Here is a 24479-nt window from a genome sequence, read left to right as displayed (position 1 = left end):
AAACATGAAAGACGTTGTGAATCTTTTCGAGCTCAGGGGGCAAAACTAATCGGTATGCAACTGGTCCAACTCGTTCGGATACTTCGTACGGACCGATGAACCTCGGACTCAATTTGCCCTTACGACCAAATCTAAGCACCTTCTTCCAGGGTGAAACTTTGAGAAATACTTTATCTCCAACCTGATATTCAATGTCTTTTCTTTTCAAATCCGCATACGACTTTTGACGATCCGAAGCGGCTTTCAAACTTTCGCGAATTACTCGGACTTTCTGCTCGGCATCCTTAATCAAATCAACCCCAAAGATTTTACTTTCACTAAGTTCAGTCCAAAATAATGGGGTACGGCACTTGCGACCGTATAAAGCCTCGTAAGGTGCCATCTTAATGCTTGATTGAAAGCTATTGTTATAAGCAAATTCAATCAAGGGCAAATATCTTTCCCATGAACCACAGAACTCTAAGACGCAACATCTCAACATATCCTCGAGTATCTGAATTATTCGTTCAGATTGGCCATCGGTTTGGGGGTGAAAAGCAGTGCTAAAATGCAGCTTGGTACCCAAAGCTTCTTGCAATTTCTTCCAAAATCGCGATGTAAATCTTGGGTCTCTATCCGACACGATAGAAATAGGTACACCATGCAATCGAACAATTTGGGAGATGTATATTTCTGCCAATTTATCGAGCGAAAAATCTGTACGGACAGGGATAAAATGAGCAGACTTGGTCAATCTATCAACAATAACCCAGACCGAGTCTTTCTTACTCTGAGTCAAAGGTAACCCAGACACAAAGTCCATTGTCACTCGATGTCATTTCCATTCGGGTATCATGATTGGCTGAAGTAATCCAGATGGCGCTTGATGTTCCGCTTTTACTTGTTGACATATCAAACACCTTGAAACAAATTCAGAAATGTCTCGTTTCATGCCCGACCACCAAAATTGACGTTTCAGATCATTGTACATTTTAGTACTACCCGGGTGGATAGACATTCGGCCACTATGAGCCTCATTCAAAATCATCGAAATAAGTTTCGAATTCCTTGGAACACACAAACGACTTCTGAACCTCAAACAATCATCATCATCCATTTGAAACTCCGATTCCTTGTTCGGAACACACTCAGCCCGTTTTGCAACCAATTCATCATCAACTTTCTGGGCTTCACGAATTTGATGAATCAATAATGGTTTGGCTTTTAATTTAGCTACTAACACATTGTCGGGTAGAATAGACAAGTGCACATTCATCGCTCGTAAAGCAAACAGCGATTTCCGGCTTAAGGCGTCCGCAACCACATTAGCCTTTCCCGGGTGGTAATCAATGACAAGTTCGTAATCTTTCAACAACTCAAGCCAACGTCTTTGTCGCAGATTTAAGTCTCTTTGAGTCATCAAATATTTGAGACTTTTGTGATCCGAAAATACATGGCACTTTTCGCCAAACAAATAATGTCGCCATATTTTCAAGGCGAATACGATGGCGGCTAGTTCGAGATCATGGGTTGGATAATTTCTCTTGTGTGGCTTCAATTGTCTCGACGCATAGGCCACAACTCGACCTTCTTGCATCAATACGCAACCCAACCCGAGTAGGGATGCGTCACTATAAATGACAAACTCTTTGCCTGATTCGGGTTGCACTAAAATTGGAGCTTCAGTCAAATGAGTTTTCAGTTGATCGAAGCCTTTCTGACATTTCTCCGTCCATTCGAACTTAGCATCCTTTTGAAGTAGCTTCGTCATTGGTGTGGATATCATCGAGAAACCTTTGACAAATCGTCGGTAATAACCGGCGAGTCCCAAAAAGCTCCGAACCTCAGTAATATTTCTCGGAGGTTTCCAGTTAAGTATGGCTGAGATTTTGTTCGGGTCAACTCGAATACCCGATGCGAATACCACATGACCTAAGAAGCTAACCTCTCTTAACCAGAACTCACACTTACTGAACTTCGCATATAACTGCTTATCCCGCAAAATTTGCAACACTAATCTCAAGTGTTCAGCATGTTCGATCTCATCTCTTGAATAGACCAAGATGTCATCAATGAACACAACTACGAACCGATCCAAATATGGTCTGAAGATCCGATTCATCAAATCCATAAATACCTCAGGGGCATTAGTGAGCCCGAACGGCATCACCAAGAACTCGTAGTGACCGTACCTCGTTCTGAAAGTAGTTTTGGGTACGTCCGAATCTCGAATCCGCAACTGATAATAACCCGATCTCAAATCTATCTTTGAAAACACTGAGGCTCCCTTTAATTGATCAAACAAATCATCAATACGCGGTAACGGATATTTATTCTTTATCGTCACTTTATTCAGTTGACGATAGTCAATGCACAACCTCATGGTTCCGTCCTTCTTTTTCACGAAAAATACTGGTGCACCCCAAGGTGAGAAACTTGGTCGAGCGAAACCTCTATCCGTCAACTCTTGCAATTGAGCTTTCAATTCCTTTAACTCGGTTGGTGCCATACGATACGGAGCTATCGAAATTGGCGTAGTTCCAGGTACAAGCTTAATACCAAACTCTACCTCCCGAACAGGTGGTAAACCCGGTAATTCTTCAGGAAAAACATCCGGGTATTCACAAACCACCGGCATAGATTCGGGTTTCTTTTCTAATTCTTTGTCATCAAGTACATACGCAAGGTATGCTTCGCACCCTTTTCTTACGTATTTTTGGGCCAACATTGCTGATATTACAGCTGGCAACCCCCTTAAGTCCGTAGACTCAACTCGGATTATCTCGTTATTTGCGCACCTCAAATCAATAGTCTTGCTTTTGCAATTCACAACCGCATCATGCGCGGTCAACCAATCCAAACCAAGGATAACATCAAATTCGTCAAACGGCAAAAGCATCAAATCGGCCGGAAAACAGGATTCTCGGATTATTAGAGGGCATCTCTTACACACTTTATCAACAAGTACGCATTGACCCAAAGGGTTTGACACTCGAATTACGAACTCAGTAGACTCAAAAGGTAGAGTCTTACTGGATGCTAAGGTTTCGCATACATATGAATGAGTAGAGCCAGGGTCAATCAATGCAATCACATTAGTATCAAAGAGAGTGAAGGTACCAGTGATGACGTCGGGGGAGGATGCCTCCTCTCGTGCGCGAATAGCATATGCTCTAGCAGGAGTACGGTTCTCGGCTCGAACAGCCGTATCAGAGGCCCCTCTCTGACTACCACCCCTATCTCCTAAAATTCTCGGTGGCCTACCTCTAGTTGTCACTCCACCAGGTCTTGCTCCTTGAATTTTATTCTTCTCATCCAGCTCCGTGCAATCTCTAATGAAGTGGTCCTTTGAACCGCATCCGTAACAGGCCCTGTTAATAGACTTACCCCAACATTCACCTATGTGTCGTCTTCCACATTGGGGACATTCAGGTTTCTCTAGACGATTATTGCCCACACTAGCTCCGAAGTAGCTCGGGAGTCCGTCGATGGTCGTGCTCTGATGGAAATTCCCGCAGTCATCCTCGACTTATTAGTGTCCTCCCTGAACTTCTTTACAGTTGAGAACGGAGCTTTACCCGTCGATCTTTTACGATAGTCTCTAGCTTCAAATTCAGCCTTCTTCTTCCCCTTTCCAAGTTCTTCCGCCTTGCAGGCTCGTTCGACTAGTGTCACAAATTCTTTTATCTCCAAAATACCCACTAGTAGCTTTAAATCTTCATTCAATCCTTCTTCGAATCTTTTGCACATAGCAACCTCATCAGCTACACACTCCCGGGCATACCTACTGAGTCTTACGAATTCATGTTCATATTCAGATACTGTCATACGGCCTTGCTTAAGTTCCAAGAATTCCTTACGCTTTTGATCGATGAACCGTTGACTAATATATTTCTTTCGAAATTCCGCTTGGAAGAAGTCCCAAGTAACTCGTTCGTTTGGGACTATGGAAATCAGGGTCCTCCACCAATAGTAGGCTGAGTCCCGCAACAAGGATATATCACACTTTAGACATTCATCGGGCGTGCATGACAGTTCATCAAACACCCGAACGGTGTTATCAAGCCAGAACTCGGCCCTTTCAGCATCATCAGTAACTATGGCCCTGAACTCCTCAGCCCCGCGCTTCCTAATCAAGTCTACAGGTGGCTTACTCAGCCTCACAGGATCAGTAACTGATGGCATTACGGGCTCTTGGGGTGGATTATTCAAATTCAGGAATTGTTGGACAGCCGGATTGGTTCGGGCATACTGCGCGACCCACTCATTCATCATGGTAAAGAAGGCTTGTTTAGCCCCCTCACCTGCATTATTCGCAGATGACTGAGGTTCAACAGGCGGCGTCCCTTGTGCAGGAGCAGCCGCTACACTTTCAACGTCATCCGCCAAGGTTCTCTCTACACTGGGATCCATTTACTAATCAAAACAAAAATTTTAACCGTCAGAAGTCATCACACATTTAAACATTAACATTAAGGCATGTATAGCTAGACTCATACGTGCTATGTAGTCCTAGAACCGACTAAACCATAGCTCTGATACCAATCAAATGTAACACCCCGAACCCGAGACCGTCGCCGGAGTCGAACACGAGGTGTTAACAGACTTCCAACCACTTATTAAAATTTTTCCAGACAAGCTGCCAATCTGCGTACTAGTCTCTTTAAAAATCATATCTTGAGCTCTGGAACTCGAAATCCAGTTCCGTGAATTTTCCCTGAAACTAGACTCATATGCCTATCTACATATTTTTTTCTAGAATTTTTAGTCCGGCCAATTACTACAGTTTATTATTCAAAGTCTCCCATGTTACTGGGGTCGACTACACTGACCTTTGCGCATTACGACCTAGATATCTCCCTGTACAGAGCTTCAATACTGATGCCGTTTGTTTCTATAGAAACTAGACTCAGAGAGGAATCTATAAATATATGGAATGGCTCATAATTATCTCTGGTTAATTTATAATGAATTTCCAAAGTCGGAACAGGGAACCCAGAAACTGTTCTGGCCCTGTCTCACGAGAACCTGAATATCTCTTAACATACTGTCCATATGATTGTTTCGTTACTTCTATATGAAAATAGACTCATCGAGCTTCGATTACATAATTTATTCACTAATTAATTCCATTCCTACTAATTTTTGTAATTTTTCAATCCCACGTCACTGCTGCTGCCAGCATCTGTTACTGAAGCAACTACGTCCATTTCGTGATTTCTCATTGATCTAACTAGTAATTCATCATACATATCACAAAATTATAATCATGACTAGCCATACCAAAGGCTAATCATTGTCAAACATCTCCCTACTATGCTATTGCCGTATCATGAATCTTAACACCAAAATTAATCAGCCATGACATATGGCATAAAAATCGTATTACCAAGACTTACGACCCAACATTAGAACCAAATTCAACCGAACATTATGCCATTTTCGCATGGCTAAAAGTTTACATACCAAATTTCAACAAAAAATATTAGCCTATACATGCCGAAATGTTCTCCTAGACCAACTAAGAAGAAAATACCAAAGGTTGCTAGCCGGTGTGATGACTTCGACGACGGCACGATCACGCAAAAAGAGACGAGTCCAAGAAACCTAGAATAGGTGACAAGCAAACACCGAATGAGTATATAACTCAGTAAGCCATAAGCATTCCACAACCATCCATTAATAAAATTATCACAACAGGAAACAATGAAATGAGGTTAAGTACTCCATCCATACCGAACTATACCATAGTTCCTTAAACCCTATGGTTCAATCTCATACCAAGTCCTACATTGACCTTTCATACATCATTTTATTTTCGTTATAATCATACAATTAAACGAACTTTCACCTATTCCACAATGAACCTTATGTACGTGACTTCAACTATAATCGTCACATAGGTTCAAAACTTACCAAGCTCAACTCCAAATATGAACATAGCGCCTATTAGCCATGAACTCAAGGTACTTACCTTTTCCGCTGTCCAAAATTGACTCGGTAAAGTCGCACCCTTCATGTAAATAATTTATATAAAATATATATTGGGTTGCACACATAATGTTTAGTAATCAACCACGCACACTTAGTGCCATGCACTTTAAACTCACACACTTAGTGCCATGCATTTCAAGTTCGCACACTTACCTTTTCCGCTGTCCAAAATCGACTCGGTAAAGTCGCACCCTTAATGTAAATAATTTATAGAAAATATATATTGGGTTCGCACACATAGTGCTTAATAATCAACCGCGCACACTTAGTGCCATGTACTTTAAACTCGCACACTTAGTGCTGTACAATTTAAACCCGCACACTTAGTGCTGAAAACCAGCCACTCTATAGGCTTCACTTCCTTTTTACATTCGACAATTTCATCTCTACTTACATATACATTTGTATACATTTCATCTCATTAAACACAATGGTATAGGTATTACGATCATTTAAATCAATACCAAAGATATGCTTAATGACTTACCAGTGTTGGGTAAGACGGTTCCGACTCGGCTACTCGATGATCTTTTCTTTGCCTTTGCTCGATTCTCCTCCTTTAACTCCTTGAGCTTAATCAATAAATCAACTAGTTTAACCGCCTTGCTAAATATTTACAATCCAATTACACATGCATATGTATGTTAGTATATTCGGCAATCACCCTTACTAATCACCCACTTGATCAATTATAGAGAATCAAAGTTAATATCACAATGTGTACCCTATATGGCCCATTATACATAATCAAATTTAACATCATCTATATATTTACTCATATGGCCGAATATACATAATCATACATACACCTAACCAAAAATAATTTCTAAAATCTTTATATCATTTATACACTAAGCCGAGTACTCTTACCAAGTTCACCTATATTCTTCAACAAATTCTTCATTGATCAAACACATATTCGGCTAAAGAAATGGCAATTTTAGCAACTTTTGATTTAATACTTTATCAATTATAATACATCTAAATATTTTTTTCATATTATTAACACAATTCACATACATTACTTAATATAACATTTTCACATTCGGCATTAGTATCAACCATAGTAGTCGATTCTTCCTACTTTGTACCCATGCATCTATTTGATCCTTAGTTAGTTCAAACACTCAAAGTCAACCGTCTCCATACCTCATCACCAAAGACATCAAAATAACAACCAAGAATTGTAACATGTATGGCCGAATATCATCTCCATCATTTAACAAAGTTTGAACCATGGCTAGGTAGATTTCAAATTTACAACTTAAAATATACATGAATCTCAAAGAATAATATCAAACATACCTCAATCTAGTTACATGCATGGCCAAACTTCCTCCTAATCCTCTTCCAAACCAAACATGAAGCAAGAACTCCTTCCTCCTTCCTTAGAATTTTCGGTCAAAAGAGGATGAAAAAGGATGAACAAATTTTTCTTTTCCTTTCTTTAGCTCACGGCAATGGGGGGGGGAACAACCACTCATTTTTTTGTTTTCATTTCTTTATTACCCATACTCCTTATTTTATTTTTTTCTAACATACCTCACTAAGCCAACATGTTCCCAACATGTTTCCACCCATAGCATGGCCAACCACTAGCTCAAATTTTGGGTAATTTGACATGCAAACCCATCATTTTCATAACATGCATTAATAGACCATTTTAAATTAGCCTATATATTTTCACCATGTCTCATATCGATCCCTATTTAATAATTTCTCATGCAATTGGCAAAATTGGAGAATGAAACTTCCACATACTCATGTACACACATAATAAGCATAGAATATGGAAATTAATTATTTTTATGACTCGATTTTGTGGTCCCGAAACCACTTCCCGACTAGGGTCAATTTTGGGCTGTCACAGATGCGATTAAGTAGATCCCACTATACGCAAAACTCCTAAAAGAGTTATGCATGAGTAAAAGGAAATTTCTGGGCAATAAAAAGGTAAGTGTCGAAGAAAATGTCTCCACCGTTCTGCATTAGAAAATACCGCCCAAATGTAATGACCAAGGTATGTTTTTCATATCTTGTAAAATAGGTAGTGCCGGTATTAAAAAAGCAATGTGTGACTTAGGCGCATCAATTAATGTTATGCCTTAGTCAATTTATAAACTACTTAACGCGGGTCCTTTAAAGGAAACAGGTGTGATTATCCAGCTTGTAGATAGATCTGTGGTGCTTCTTGAGGGAGTATTGGAGGACATTCTTGTCAAGGTAAACGAGCTAATATTTCCTGAAGACTTCTACATTATCGACATTGAGGATGACAATTCGGCCAATTCATTTGACATACTTTTCAGAAGGCCATTTTTGAGTACTGCTAAAACAAAGATTGATGTACGAAGTGGGATACTCACTATGGAGTTCGATGGGGAGGTGGTGAAATTCAATGTCTACGAGGCCATGAATCGTCCTAGCCTGATTTCTAATGTTTCTAACATAGATATAATTGATCCTTTAACTGAGTTACGTTTAGAATATCATGATGAGGATGAATTACGAATAGTTCTATGCAGAAGTTTTGACTTTGATGGCAGTAAGGAACTGGAGGAATGGATAAACTTTGAAGATTCTGCTCACAAAATAGTGGCTCATGTGGAGGTGCCACAACAATGGACAAACCCAGGTAAATTTCTACAAGCTGCAGAATTGGTACTCAAACCCTTTCTAGGCCACTTGAAGTATGCTTTCTTGGTAAAGGAAATACCTCACCATTAATAATCTCGAGTAAACTCTCGAGGATAGAAGAGGAAAACTTAGTGCGAGTTCTTAGGGACTATAAAGAGGTAATTGGATGGACGATAGCTGACATTAAAAGGTTGAGCCCCTCAACTTGCATGCACAAAATTCAGGTTGTTGATAATGCTGTTCCCAAAAGGGAGGCTCAAAGGCATCTCAATTTGCCTATGATGGAAGTGGTGAGAAAAAAGATCCAAAAGCTACTTGATGCCGGGATGATCTATCTCATATCTGATAGTAATTGGGTTAGCCCAGTCCATGTAGTACTGAAAAAGACCGACGTAACCGTAATTGAGAATTTGAAAGGTGAGATGGTTCCCACTCGAGTTCAAAACATGTGGAGAGTCTGCATCAATTATAGGAAGTTGAATTCCTTAACTTGGAAAGATCACTTTCCACTTCTTTTTATTGATCAAATGTTAGAACGTTTAGTCGGAAAGTCTCATTATTGTTGTTTGGATGGTTACTCAGGTTTTTTCCAGATCTCAGTGGCACCGGAGGATCAAGAAAAGACGAAGTTTACGTACCCATTTGGCATATGTTCACTTACAGATGGATGCCGTTCGGACTTTGCAATGCACCAGCTACGTTTCAGAGGTGCATGGTAAGCATATTTTCTGACTACGTCGAGAAAATAATTGAGGTATTCATGGACGACTTTACCATATATGGTGAGTCCTTCGAAGTATGTTTGTCAATCTTGCAAAAATTTTAGAAAAATGCTTAGAATTTAATATTGTTCTAAATTATGAGAAATGCCATTTTCTGGCAGACAAGGGATTAGTTCTAGGTCATATCATTTCTACTGAGGGAAATTCTATCGATAAAGCAAAAATTGATATCATAAACTCACTACCATATCCCACAATTGTGAGGGAGATTAGTTATTTCCTTGGTCATGTAGGTTTCTATAGGCGGTTCATTAAGGACTTTTCGAAAATTGTGCAACCGCTTTACAGTCTCTTACAGAAGGACAAGGAATTCGAGTTTGACCAATCATTCAAAAATGCATTTGACACGCTCAAACAAAAGCTCGTTTCAGCACCTATCAGTCAACCACCAAATTGGAATTATCCTTCGAAATAATGTGCGATGCTAGTGACCATAGCGTAGGAGTAGTCCTTGGACAAAGAATCGAGAAAGAACCACACGTCATCTCCTATGCTTCTAAAACTTTGGATGCTGCCCAAAGCAATTATTCAACCACTGAAAAAGAGTTTCTAGCTGTAGTCTTTGCCTTAGAAAAGTTTTGTTCATATTTATTAGGAACTAAGATTGTAGTTCTTTCTAATCATGCAGCTCTTAAATATCTGATCGGGAAGAAGGAAGCAAAACTAAGACTAATAAGGTGAATACTACTTTTGTAAGAGTTTGATCTCAAAATAACGGATAAAAAAGGACGTGAAAATTTGGTAGCCGATCATCTAAGCCGAATTCCTCCATCAAATGATGTAACACCACTTAAAAACGATTTCTCAGATGAAATCTTGCTTGATGCTCAAACGAATTGTCATTGGTATACAGACATAGTTAATTACCTTGATATAGGTATAGTCTCTTTAACTTATCATGATTTGAAAAAGATAAGATCAAACATGAGTCGCGATATTACATTTTGGACGACCCCTACCTTTGGAAATTCTGTTTTGACCAAGTAATCCGACGATGTGTCGTGGAGACTGAGGTAAAATTGATTCTATCTTTTTGTTATTCTTATGCATGTGGTGGACATTTTGGCCCCAAATGAACTGCACATAAAGTGCTTGAATGTGGACTATATTGGCCACATATTTTTCGAGATGCGTATTTGTTCTGCAAAACATGCAAAAAGTGCCAAAAGGTAGGAAACCTGAGCTGAAAAAGTGAAATACCTCTAACCCCGGTACATGTTTGTGAAATATTTGATATATGGGGCATAGATTTTATGGGACCTTTTGTCTCGTATTATGGTAACATCTATATTCTTCTTGCAGTTGATTATGTGTCGAAGTGGGTGGAAGCAACAGCCACTCGTCATGCTGATGCCAAAACAGTAGTAGATTTTCTAAAGAGCTATTTTTTTACAAGTTTGGCACACCACGAGCATTGATTAACGATCGTGGAATACACTTCTACAATAAAGTAATCAACACGCTCTTGAAGAAATATGGGGTAGTGCAACGGGTCGCTACGACTTATCAACCTCAGTCAAATAGTCAAGCTGAGGTGTCGATTCGAGAAATCAAGTTGATTTTGGAAAGGATTGTTAAACCTGATAGAAAAGATTGGAGTTTGTGACTTAACGATGCACTGTGGGTGTACCGAACAACTTATAAAGGACCAATAGGTATGTCTCCTTATAGACTAATTTTCGGCAAATCGTGCCATCTCCCTGTTGAGCTAGAACATAAGGCGTTTTGGGCGGTCAAGCAATGCGACATGGAGATGGAAGCTACATGTAAGCATCGCAAGTTACATATCCAGGAACTCGAGGAAATTCGACGAGAAGCGTATGAGAGTGCCCAAATTTATAAAGATAAGGTCAAAGCATATCATGACCAAAAGATAACCTGTAAACAATTTGTAGTAGGATAAAAGTATTACTTTATGACCCTACATTAAGAATTTTCTCAGGTAAACTTCAGACTAAGTGGTTAGGGCCTTGCATTGTTACTCACATATTTCCACATGGTGCAGTCGAGGTTAAAGGCGAGGAATATGGAAAAGTTGTTAAAGTCAACGGACAGCAATTAAAGCCTTTATATGAGAATTTTCAAGTCCACGTGGTTGAGGAGTTAGCCCTCGAAGAGCCGGATAAATAAATTCCAGGTCGTCGAGCTAACGACGTTAAACAAAAGCGCTTTTTGGGAGGCAACCCAAATTTATTTTCATTTATTTAATTGAAATTTTTAGTAAGATTTAGGTTGTAAATAAATAAATATTTAATTCAGCTAATTTGACGTTTTCAGGAACGTAATGGAAGGATACGAACTTCCTTGGATAATGATGGTGGCGTGGGCACGACTTGTTAATTTGGTGACAGTTATTTCAAAAAAAACATCCCAAATTACCTAACCTTCATGAAATCCCAAAAACCAAAATCCAAACACCCATCCACTAAATTCCTACCCAAACCCACTTGCCCACATACCAAAATACCCAAAACCCAAGTCTAATAAACATCCACCACCTCATTTAACCTACTTACCTTAAACCCAGATACCAAATTACCCGTCAAAGCCCACATCCAACACCCATCCATCAACCCAATCAATCCCAAATTAACTCATCTACCATATACCCACAAATAATCCAATACCCACAACCCAACCTAATTAACTTACCTACCCAAACAAACCAAATTACCCACAAATAACCCATACCCCATACCAAATAAACCCATTACCCAATAACCCAACAAAAAATAAACAAAAATAAAAAAATTTAAACACCCCAATCCTTAATTCCCTAACTTTTTCTCTATCTTCTTCATATTCTCCATCTTCTTCCAAAACAAAAAAAAGGAAACCCCAACCCCAAAAGACCCCACGCCGCTGTCACAGCCCACCGCCGACTTCATGCTGTCCCCGACCTCATATCATTGCCGACTCCATGCCGTCATAATCCCATCGTCACTACCGCCGTCAACGGGCCCAAACCCACACCCCCTATTTTCTTTTCTCTTCATTTTCCCTCTTCCCCCATGCCGTCTGATGCCTTCCCCACCGTTGAACCAAAGCCGAACAGAGACCTCACCACCACGTCGCACTGTTGCCGCCCTTCATTGCCCTCACTACCCTGTGCCACCGCACATTTCCCCCCAATCCCCATTTTTCCTTTCTTCTTCTTCTTTTTCTTTAAACACCCAAACCACCACCCACCACCTTAACTGACGCCAAAACCGACATCCCCATCACTATTCAAAAAATTAGCCGAAACCGCACAATCACCTACCGTCGATGCCGTCATTGTCGTCGCCGTTGTTGCCGTCATTGCCATAGCAAACAGGGTCGATTGTTTGTGTCGTCTATGTAGAAATAATGGTTCAAACTCAGAACCAAATGGCAGACAATATCTCGGTTTCACTCAATCGAAGCCGACATCAATTTTCGGTAACTCCAGTCATTGATATAGCCGACGGCGACTCTGAGCCTTCTCCACCTCCTCCACACCAAATGACCAGCCAAATAAGAACTCGTCGCCGAAGAATCCCGACTCCGATCGAAGCAGAACACTCAGACAGCAACCCTGCTACTTCCGAAAGGTCGATTACTAATCCTCAACCTACTTTGCCTTTACTAACATATTATGTAGGTAATTCAGATGAGGCTCAAACTTCTAACGACCATGTCAAGGCTCCTTCAACCATGAACGAACGTGTCATTCAATGACAAAAACGGTCTACTCGAAGCCGTCAACAATCGACATGTGAGCCACTGATACCACCGAGCAGCAGTATTGATGCTGCTGAAAACTCAAGTCCACCTGACTCGGCCAATGAATACGTTTGACCAACATGAAACTGTCAATGTAATAGACGAGGTCATGCAAACACCATTCGTACCGAAGGACGAATGCAAGGGTTCTTCAACTTTTTGACCTTAGAGCATCGCGTAAGATACGACGATATTCGACAACGTCCACTCTCGGTCTGTAAGCGAGTCAATCTCTCTACTCTTGATGTGTTGAATATTCACGATACTATGATTGGTTATTTTGTTCCTATTGGTTGGGATTCATTTGCTAATATTTCTTGTCCTGCATATTATGAGTTGATTTATGAATTCTACACCATATTTAGCTTCAATATTAATGCATTATAGATTGTTGAAAGACAAGACATTATCTCTTTTCGTTTGCTTGGTAAGGACTTTCGGATGTCCATTTCTGACTTTAACATTGCCATGAGTTTTGTCGACCCTAACAATATTCATTCCGATTCATATCATACTGCTCTATTAAATATACCAAGTAACTTTGATGCTCAAGATGTTTATTGTGTTTTAACTCATTCTAATTAGCGTTATAATCTGAAAACCACAAAAGACTTATTGGTGCATGAACAGGCTTTAAGATATATTCACCGATTTTTAGCATTTAGTTTTTCAAGTAGAAATGATTCGTCATCTGTTCTAACTAAAATTGAACTGTTCTTTTTGTGGTGTATCCATTCTGGTTTTACGTTTAATTTAGGATATTGGTTTGCACAAAATTTTCATGCCGTTTTGTGATGTAATCGTCCACTAATACTTGGGTCATATATTACGAATTTGGCGTCTTGACTTTTTCCCTCTGAAATTGATTTATCATCCTTAACATGTGCATATAGTATGGACAACTTAGATAAATATTGTTTGGATTCTATGGGATTGCTTGCCGGCACCCCTACTTCGTGTTATTTTGTTCCTCCTGGTACACGGACTACTCGCAGAAATATGGTTTTTCGCCAACGTCCACACATCAATGCTAGGGAGCAAGAGAAGCAACCTCTATCTATGGAGCCACGTTTAATCCGGATTAAAGCTTGACTTGGAACAATGGAAAACCAAGTCTCAACAATCATTCACATCCTACAAAGTCGTTACCCCCAACATCAACAAAATCGTTAAAATACACATGGGGAGTATTTTGAACTTTTCTTTTACTTATTATTTGAGCTGTTGTTAAAAGGAAAGTTTTGAGTGTGGGGGTAGAAATTGATGGTAAATATGCATGATTATTTTTGCACGATTTTTGCTACATGTTTTTCTTTTGCATGTGTTCAAACTTACATTGAATTCATTCGATAGTTTATTTGACATTGAGCCTTTAATCTCATACTTAGCCAATTTGGAAAATTCAGAAAATTTTTAATTTTAAATGTTCAAGTGTATAGATTAGTCGACATTTGTGTTTTAAGGTTGATATATGTAGCTAGATTTTTCGTATAAATTGATTGTTTGAAAAAAATATTTTCTTCTACATAAATAAATAAATAAATAATTAAATTTTTAGGCTCGAGTTATGAGTGAAGTTTCAAAGACGTGAACGAATTTAGTAACTGAGGTAAGGTGCTTGGGTTGTCATCTTATCTCGCGTCAAAAGGTTTGAGTGACAAGTCAATAACTTACAAATGTTCCGCTAACCAAGCCTTCAAAAAATAATATTAATAAATAAATAAATAAATAAATAAAGACTGTTTGAACTGAGTAACCAGGATAGGGTGCTTGAGTTGTCATCCTAGTTCACGTAAAAAGATTTGACCATGTCTAAACTTTTTTAGTTATGCGTACTTAATTAACAATGCTTTGCAAATTATTAGACTCAAACCCAATTTGATGAAATTGTTTGTCCACATATTTCGGTTTTATGACACTTGTTGATTAAACTATATATTCTGAACATTCATTTTTTTTGCCTATGTTGTTTACATTGATTTTGGATGTGGAAAAGAGGCTTGATTTTTAATAAATTATAGAATAAATTCTAATGTTTGAAAGAACGACATGCTTGAGGGCAAGCATGAGCTAAGTAGGGGGATTTGATAAACATGTTAATTTACATATTTTTTGTGTTTAATTTGGTTTATTGTTGAATTGAACCCTGCTAATTAAGGGCTTTTATGATCTAATCATGTCAGGGATGCAATCGGTCGAAAACAAGCTAAAAAGGGCCAAATTGAAAGACAATCATTAAATTGGGGCCTAATCAAAAAGATGGAGAAAGCCAAGGAGTTATCAAATTTTGTTGACTTTGTAAAAAGCCAAAAAATAAGAAGATATTATTTTATTTTATTTATTTTATTTTAATTTATTAGATTAGTTAGGCTATTTTTAGTAAACCCTATGTATGTAAATAGGGGTATTTTATTCTTTTGAAAATCATCCCTTCATTTTGTATTCCTACTCCAATTTGGAATAGAATTACTTTTCTTTTTCCTTCACTTTGACGTTAACATTCTGTAGCTTTGCTTCAAAATTTTGCTTCTTTTATAAAATTGGGCTAATTGCCTTCCAAGTACTTTTCCTTCCCAATTTTGATCACCTTTCATACAGGTCCCATCATCTTCCACAACTTTCAAGCATGAATAATTTCATCCTTCACTAAATTTCATTTTAGCCTTAGGCCGGTGTTCTTTCTGGTCGGGAATCGTGAGATTCATATTTGTGCTAAAAATCCTTCCAATCGTAATTCACTTTTTTCCTAAGTATCGGGATAGACCAATCATCCCTTAAAATTAAAGTTAATTTCAAGTCAAAGTGCACGTTGGGTTGAAGTCGTGTTTGCTGACAGTTGGAGAAACAAGTAGGCCGTACTATATTCGATTCTCCGAAAACAAATCAAGGAATTAGTGATTGGGTTTAAACGACCGACGCGGTTGAGGCTGTTAATTTGAGTTGGGTTCTTTAGAACGCAAGGCTGCCAGAATCTTGAATCAGGAACACGTGTATCTTGGTTATATAATCGGTAAGGGTTAGTTTGCAGGTTGTACCGGAACCAGCTACTAGAGGAGGAATTGGTGGTTAGGACGTTCTTAACTGCTATAACCAGCTTATCGTTTGGAGGAGAAGATTAATTTTCGAGGATCGATTCTTGATACGAAATTTACCGAGTCTAAGGCTAAGGCATATTTTATCTGTTTACACAAATCTGAATTTATTTCCAGTTTACATTTATTTTCAATAGTATTCAATTGTTTATTTTAGCTGATTAGATTATTTACTTTCTTAAACATTCTCATACTCCCCAATTTACTTGTTTATTTTTGTTAAAGGTACGTTTGGAGTCATGGGCACGACTCTTGCCACTACCCTTGACACGACGAATACTCTGTTCATAAGTGAACACGAAAGTTGATTATGACATTCAATCCCTGTGAACTCGACCCTACTACCACTATTTACTACTATTTAGAGTTATTTTAGTAGAAATTGTTTTTGGTGGTTTCGATGCCCGTCAAAGCCATAAATTATTTTGGAAATTTTAGCTTCAAAATTAACATGTCTCGAGACACTAGAAGTTGTATCTCAAGGTAAAGTCTATCATGTTTTGAAATAAGGTCTCGAGATAGACCTTTATTGTTTTCTCATTTTTTTGCTTTAATGTTTGGATGTCTTGAGAACAAGGGTTCTTGTCTCGAGACTTGAAATAGGGAAAAATTAATTTAGATGTACTTCTACCTCTAGACAAAGGTTACTTATCTCGAGACTTAAGATTGGTTGTCTCAAGACTAGCTTGCCAAGTCTTGAGACATTAAGCACATAATTGAACAATAAGGTGAATTTTGTTCTAACGATCTCGAGACATTTTCTTCTTGTCTCGAGACTTAATGGTCAAATAGCCAAAATTAAACATTTCTAACTATCCAAAATCCTACCCAATGAAACCTAAACTGACCTAAAACATGCCTTAAAACATAATAATCAGATCAAACTATCAAAACACATCCAAACATCGCTAAATCATAACCTTCAATGCATCAACCTTACAGTTGGATGCTGGCTGACACCAAACGTGCGAACGCTTGGATTGGAAATACTACAACAAAATTTATGGAATTAAAACAATGGTGTTTGCAAGTATATGGATCAAAATGTAATACAGTATTATACAACGGGGTATTGGATGTACTCCAAGGATCGTACCCATGGTAGGATAGATTAAATATAAAATTATTTCTACAATAATATGTTTAAATAGTAATCATCGAAAGTCATATTACGATAATCAATAATAATTAGAAAGATACTTAATATTATGAAATAAAATAAAATTACTAGAATGAAATTAACCAACAAAGAGACCTCAATTAATAGGCAGAAGATTAACTCACTTCAATGGTTGTAATTAACTTTAGAACTCAGGTTTATTTAGTGAATTAATTAGTAGCTAACCAGTTTTATCTCACGACCTCTATTAATTAATTAATCGACCAATACTCACTTATCTCTCGACCTCGCTTACCCATATTACTTCTTAAGGTCGTCAATCCTAGGGTTTAGGTACACATAATTTATACCAACTAATTCGTATGGGAAACCCTCATTCTTTGTTAATTACTTCCATATCTTCTCGTTAATCTTCCTAAAAGATTTTTCCTTTGACTTACCGTCAATAGTTAGTAACTAAGTAGTAAAAGTTAATAAAATGAGTGTTTTTGACATATTTTTTAGTGTTAATGACCTATTAGGCCGACACAGGCCTTAGGTAGGTTTAATCTGTGTATTTAAGTGTGTAGGAGGCTTACTTTTAGGCCTAATTGACATATGAACTTGGTATGAGTATTGCATAAGTTTCTCGAACTGTGAAGGCATGATAGGAAGGTCTAAAGCCACAAAATTACTACTTTGGCGTGACACACATCCTGTGTTGAGTCGTAACAGCCCTTATGTTTAGCCGTAGCAGCCCCTGTGTTGAGCCATAGCCTGAACGTGGTTCATAAGCAATGATTATGTCAGCAATCGTATTTTAGCATATTCTTGTAGGTTTTATTTTTATTTGCACCCAAAGTATCGACGTCATATCGAGCATAAAGTGCACATATTTTAGCCTATAAATAAAGGTTCCTGTACATAAATTAACATTGTAGAAAAAGGGATCAACATTTTTTTCTTTATTTAGAATATAATATTTAGTTTCTGAATATTAGGATTTAGTTATTGTAATTTATTCACTTTCTTATTCTGTTGGGATTCCTAATTAATAGGTTCTATTTCCTATTTTAGTAGAGAATGATTCCAACCACTCTTTAGCCTATATTAGGTTGTAATACAACTCTACTTAGAAGAAAAAATTTAGATTTATCTTCAGAGTATTAGAGCTGACCTTTGAACCTTAGTTCTTTTATGGATGATTCTTCGCCATGACCAAGTGCAACATGACTTCTCAATCCTCCGCCTTGGAAATTACATCTCAATTTCAGTCATTCCCTCTATTTTTTACACTCATCACCTTACCACAAATCACAAACTTCATGGCCATAATTTTCTCCAATAGTTACAATCTGTTTTCATGTACATCTGCAAAAGAGGGAAGGACGGCCATCTCATAGATATAATAGCTGCTCTTGAAAAAATAAATCCCAAATACAAATCCTAGAAAATAGATGACCACTTGGTTATGTCATGGCTGAATAATTCCATTACCACAGAGGTTGGAGAAAAAAAATTTTCTTTATCGTATAACCAAAGAAATATGAGAAGCTGCTTGAGAAATGTATTCCAGCATAAAGAACACCTTTGATCTATTCGAAATTAAAACTAGGTTGTATGACCTAAAACAAGGAGATTTAAGTGTTACTCAATACTTTAATGCCCTCACTCGTTGTCGGTTGCAACTGGATCTTTACGAAATACACTCATGGAAGTGTGTTAATGACTCTATTCTATATAAACAAATTGTTGAACAAAAATGAACCATCAGATTCCTCATTGATCTCAAAAAAGATCTAGATGAGGTAAGGGTGAGAGTCATGGGAATTAAAAGAGGATAGTAAAAAAAAATTGATGATGATGGACTCTAACATCAGTTCTACAATTAAGGGTTCAGCCTTATACAAACATAGTTCATATCAGAAAAATAAGGTTGGCAAATGAAAACCTTGGTGTGACCACTTTAAACATCCTGATCATGTGAAGGGAATATATTCGAAGTTGCATGGTAAACCTACAGACTGGAAACTATCTACTGGCAGTTCTAAGAACCATGCAAACAATGCAGTCACAATAGAAACTAGTGCCAAGGATAATCTATTCACCAAAGAGCAGAATAAGGTATTACAAAAAATGCTTAACCAAGTCACTGATGCAGGCCAAGAACCTCCAAGCACGACAGAACATCATACCAGTCTCTTTGCACATCAAAGTATCCTGTAACAACCCGTTTTTAGGGTTAATAGGAATAGTGGCTTTAGGACCACAAATAAGACATCAAAAATTTTATTTTATTACTATTTTAATATTTACAGCATGATATTAGGGCTATGTGAAAATTTCGTGAAGAAATTTTACCGTTTGAGTGGTAAATTTAGTAAAAAGGACTAAATCGCGTAAAGCGCAAAAGTTGAGTTCTATTAGCTAACGGTGCCTAATAGCTATAGAACATTAAATTAAAAGTCCTTATGTTGATATTAGACCATTGAAATGTTGAGTGGAGATTAATGGGCATGAAATGGATGTTTAACATGTTTATTAATTAAGGATAATATAGTAATTTAGGAAATAAAAAAGTTTAATAATAAAACAAACATTTGTATCATCTTTCTCCTTCAATTATCCACCAAAAATGAAAATTTTGAACAGCCATGGAAGCTTGAGTATTAGACCAAGCTTGGAAGTTAATTTGGTGAGTCGTTTTTGCCCGTTTTTTAATGATTTTTACGTTTTTGAGATCGTTGCTTCGTAATCTAGCTAGCCCGTACCTCCGATTTCAAAACTGTTAAAGTATTTGAATGTTTCCATTGTTGAATGCATGAGTATTTTGATAGTTTATGATGGAAAATAAATTATTGCTGATGGATATACATGTTTTGTAAAGTGAATTTTGGTAAAAATGTCAATTTTGGACTAAATTGTGAATTATTGAAATTATGTGGTTGAAAGTGTGATTATTTGGAAAATATGGGCTGCTAAGGCAATAAGAATAATTTGACTAAGCATGGGTAGGATGAAATTGCATGAAATTGTGATTTTATGTGATAAGGACTAAATTGTAAAAATGTGAAATAATAGGGCTAAAAGTGTAATTTCACCAAAATGTGTAAATTGTGTTAAATTAAATGAATTAATGATTAAATAAGTAAATTTTGTTATTATATAGATTGAGAAAAATGAGATTCAAATCTAGAACGGGGGAAAACAAAGTATCGGATTAGTCAACCTAATTCATCGTTACAACAAACGATGTAAGTTCGTATGCTAATAAACGTATTTAAATTGTGTTATAAATGCTTACTTATCATTGAAGTGAATTGAATTACATATGTTTCATTATCATTGAATTGCTACGAATTTTGAACGAGCTATACGGGCAAGAATCAACGAAGTTACGACATCCGAAAGTCCTGTACGAACCTTAGGAATAATATAGGATACAAATGTCATGACATTAGGATTACCGAGATGTGGTTACATATAAGACCATGTCTGGGACATTGGCATTGTATTGTGATTACATGTAAGACTATGTTTGGCATCGTTATATAATTTCATATAAGACCTCGTCTGGGACAGTGGCTTCGATATGTGATAACATGTAAGACCATATCCAGGATATGGCATTGTATGAGCTATTGTGATTTCTGAGTATCCTTAATGATTCCAAATGGTTCATCGGGGATAGTTAATATGAGAAGGAACGTACAATTGAATTAAGTGATATAGGTTCGTACAGAACTTATATGAGAAACAAATGAAGGTAGTTTGGTAAGTTTTAGTGTATCATGTATATGAAATGAGAAATATTTATGTATAAGTATGTCCCATGACAAAATGTGTTTATTTGGCTATAATGAGGTATGAATTAAATGATATGTGAGATATGAGTTATAGTTGTTTTAACTAAATAAACATATGGCACATATTGTGCGAAATACCGTTATTTGATGATATTTCACATGGCTAAAGATAAGGTGATGGTAATTGAATTGAATAAAGTTTTAGATATATAATTGCTTATGCATATGAAGATGGGAATGAATTGATAAAAAGTATTCAAACCATATGTGTTTTAAATGAATAAACTCATGAAAATCTTGATTAACTATGTGCATGAATTTGAGATAGAATGGTGCAATCATATGAATTATATCATGTTTTGAATAATGGTTTTAAATACAGTTATTTAATAATATGAGTTTATTACCATACGGGCTTACTAAGCTTTATAGCTTACTTTGTGTTATTTTTCTATGTTTTATAGTGATTCGGACATTCGCTCGGGTTAGAAGTCGGCAGAGATCGCATCACACTATCTGGTTTTTTATTTCAGTATTTATACACTTGTGACTTGGTTATATGGCATGTATAGGCTAGAGTCTTTTTGATAAAGGTTTTGGCGATGTATTTGGCCATATTATATGGCTTATTAATGACTTATGTTTGATGTGTAATTTGTCTTATGTAATAGCATAATTTGGTATGCTTGGAGATGGTTCAAGATGATCATTTGGCTATTTGGTATATGTTGAGTATTTACTTATGAAAAGCATGAATTTGGACTTAATAAATGAATGGTTAATAGATGATTTATGAGTCAAGCTTTGTTTGTAATTGATGGTAGTAAAAACACATATTGAAATAGGTTGTATTGATGAGTATGATATGTACTTTGGTATATGATTGAATAGGTAAGTAATGAGGAATGAATCATGCTAGTTAGGATGTGTTTGAATGTACAAATGGTATTGATTTGAGTAATGTAATGGTTGAAGATGAAATAGCATGATTTGTATATGAATTGGCATGTTTTAGTTGCCTATAAGTGCATTGAAATGGTATGAAATGATTTGGTTTAGGTATGCTTGAGGAGTGTAAAAAATGTGGCTTAAACCAAGCCTAATTTCACCCCACATGGTTGAGCACACAAGCGTGTGACTCGACCGTGTGTCTACTGTAACTTAATAAATCAAGTCAATGAGTTACACGGCTTAGACACACGGGCGTGTCTACTAGCCATGTGTGACCGGCCGTGTGACCCAAGTCAGTTTATCCTCCAGTTTTCCCAGGGCTATGGCATACGAGCGTGTCTTCGGCCTTGTGGTGCAAGTCAATATGTATGCCCTGTCTTCACACGGCCTATGACACGGGCGTGTCTAGTGGCCGTGTGAGGCACACGGTCTGTTCACACGGGCGTGTGATCCCTTTATGGATGAAAACTTTTTAAATTTCCCAAAGTTTTCAAATGTTATCTATTTAGACCCGAACCTCTTCCAAGCATGTTTTGAGGTCTCGTAGAGCCTTATAAGGGACATTGTGATTATATTTGATTAATGTTTATGTGATAATGGATTCAAGTATGAAAAATGTATGTTGTATGCTGTATTTGATCAGTAATGCCTCGTAGCCCTATTTTGGCGACAAATACGGTTAGGGGTGTTACATATCCAATCCTATACTCTTAGTGTAAAAAATAATCATTCAAAAACATGGATAATTGACCCAGGTGCCTCAGACCACATGACTGGTGATTACATAATGCTTAGCAATTTCAGCCATGCACAAGTCACTCTAGAGTCAAAATCATAAATGGCTCTTTCTCTCCTATGGCTGGAACAGGATCAATTTATTTCACAAAGGAATTTCATCTTTCTTATGTTCTTTATGTCCCTAAACTTAATAGTAATTTACTTTCTATAAGAATTGTAATTTACTTTCTATAAGCCAACTTACCTGAGACCTAAATTGTGTAGTTAAATTCCATTCCAATTGTTGTTGTTTTTAGGGAGTGGATTTGGGGAAGGTGATTGGCAGTGCTGATATGCATGGTGGTCTATACATGTTTAAGGAAAAGGATCTTCCAATTAGAGAAGTTCATCCATCAAGTTGTGGTTCAGATTCTAGTCAAAAGTCTGTCAAATTTGCTTCCAAATTAGTGTTTATTTCCAATTCTATTTCTGTTTTCATAGAAAATCAAGTTATGTTATGGCATTATCGCCTTGGTCATCCTAACTTTACTTATGTTGAGAAATTCTTTCCTCATTTTTTTATCCATAAAAAACCAAAATCTTATTTTTTTTGAAGTTCGTCAATTAGCAAAACACACTAGGCATGTCTATTCAAGTTTGCAATATAAACCATCATATCCATTTTCTGTGATTCATAGTGACATTTGGGGTCCCTCTTGTGTAAAAACTCAATGGAGCTAGGTGGACTTTCACATTCATTGATGATCACACTAGAACAACTTGGATATTCCTTATGAAGGAAAAATCTGAAACTGCCTCCATTTTTCAATCTTTTCATACCATGATCTCTAATCAGTTTCAAAGCAATATCAAAGTTCTAAAAACCGATAATGCTAGAGACTACTTTAATTCCATTCTTGGATCTTATTTTTCCAAACACGGTATTATTCATATAAGCTCTTATGACAGCAGACCACAACTAAATGGAGTTTTTGAAAGAAAAAATAGATATTTGCTGAGGGTAGCTTTTTCTACTCTGTTTACCAATAATGTACCTAAAGATTTCTAGGGGGAAGCAATTCTTACTTCCACTTATCTCATCAATAGAATGCCTAGTCGCGTAACACCCTCTACCCAACCTGAACCATCGAATTTAGATATTGGATGTTACGATTCAGAAACACTTAGTAGAATTTTTACAACTGATGCAAAACATTCTAAACCTACTTTTATTTCTTTTTCAATTGTTCTTAAACCCAAGATCTATAATAGAAAATGTCTAAAAATTACATCAGACTTTCAAACAGCATATGACGTTACAACTAAGACTTTGTTAAAATTAGATTCTTCATGGTGTAGTATACTAAGCACCATACTCCTATAATGTCCTTTGTATGCATAATATCACAAATCGAACTGCCACCTTGGCGCAATCCTGGCTTAGTCCCTATTGGCACACTCACTCTTAAAGCTAACCTGCAACATAAACGAACATTTGTAAGTTCATACTTAATGAATTTTAACCCAAATTACCTTGAAGCATTTTTTTTAAAATTCTTCATCTTGAAGTCTTTGGATTTTCTCTTTGTCTTTGGCGGAAACTTTCTTAATATCAGGCGTATACATATACACCAACTTCTATACTTATGCATCCTACATATAGTTCACTCCTTAAATA

This window comes from Gossypium hirsutum, chromosome A01, assembly GCF_007990345.1.
Source record: "Gossypium hirsutum isolate 1008001.06 chromosome A01, Gossypium_hirsutum_v2.1, whole genome shotgun sequence".
Taxonomy (NCBI): domain Eukaryota; kingdom Viridiplantae; phylum Streptophyta; class Magnoliopsida; order Malvales; family Malvaceae; genus Gossypium; species Gossypium hirsutum.
Note: the sequence above shows the minus strand (reverse complement) of the source record.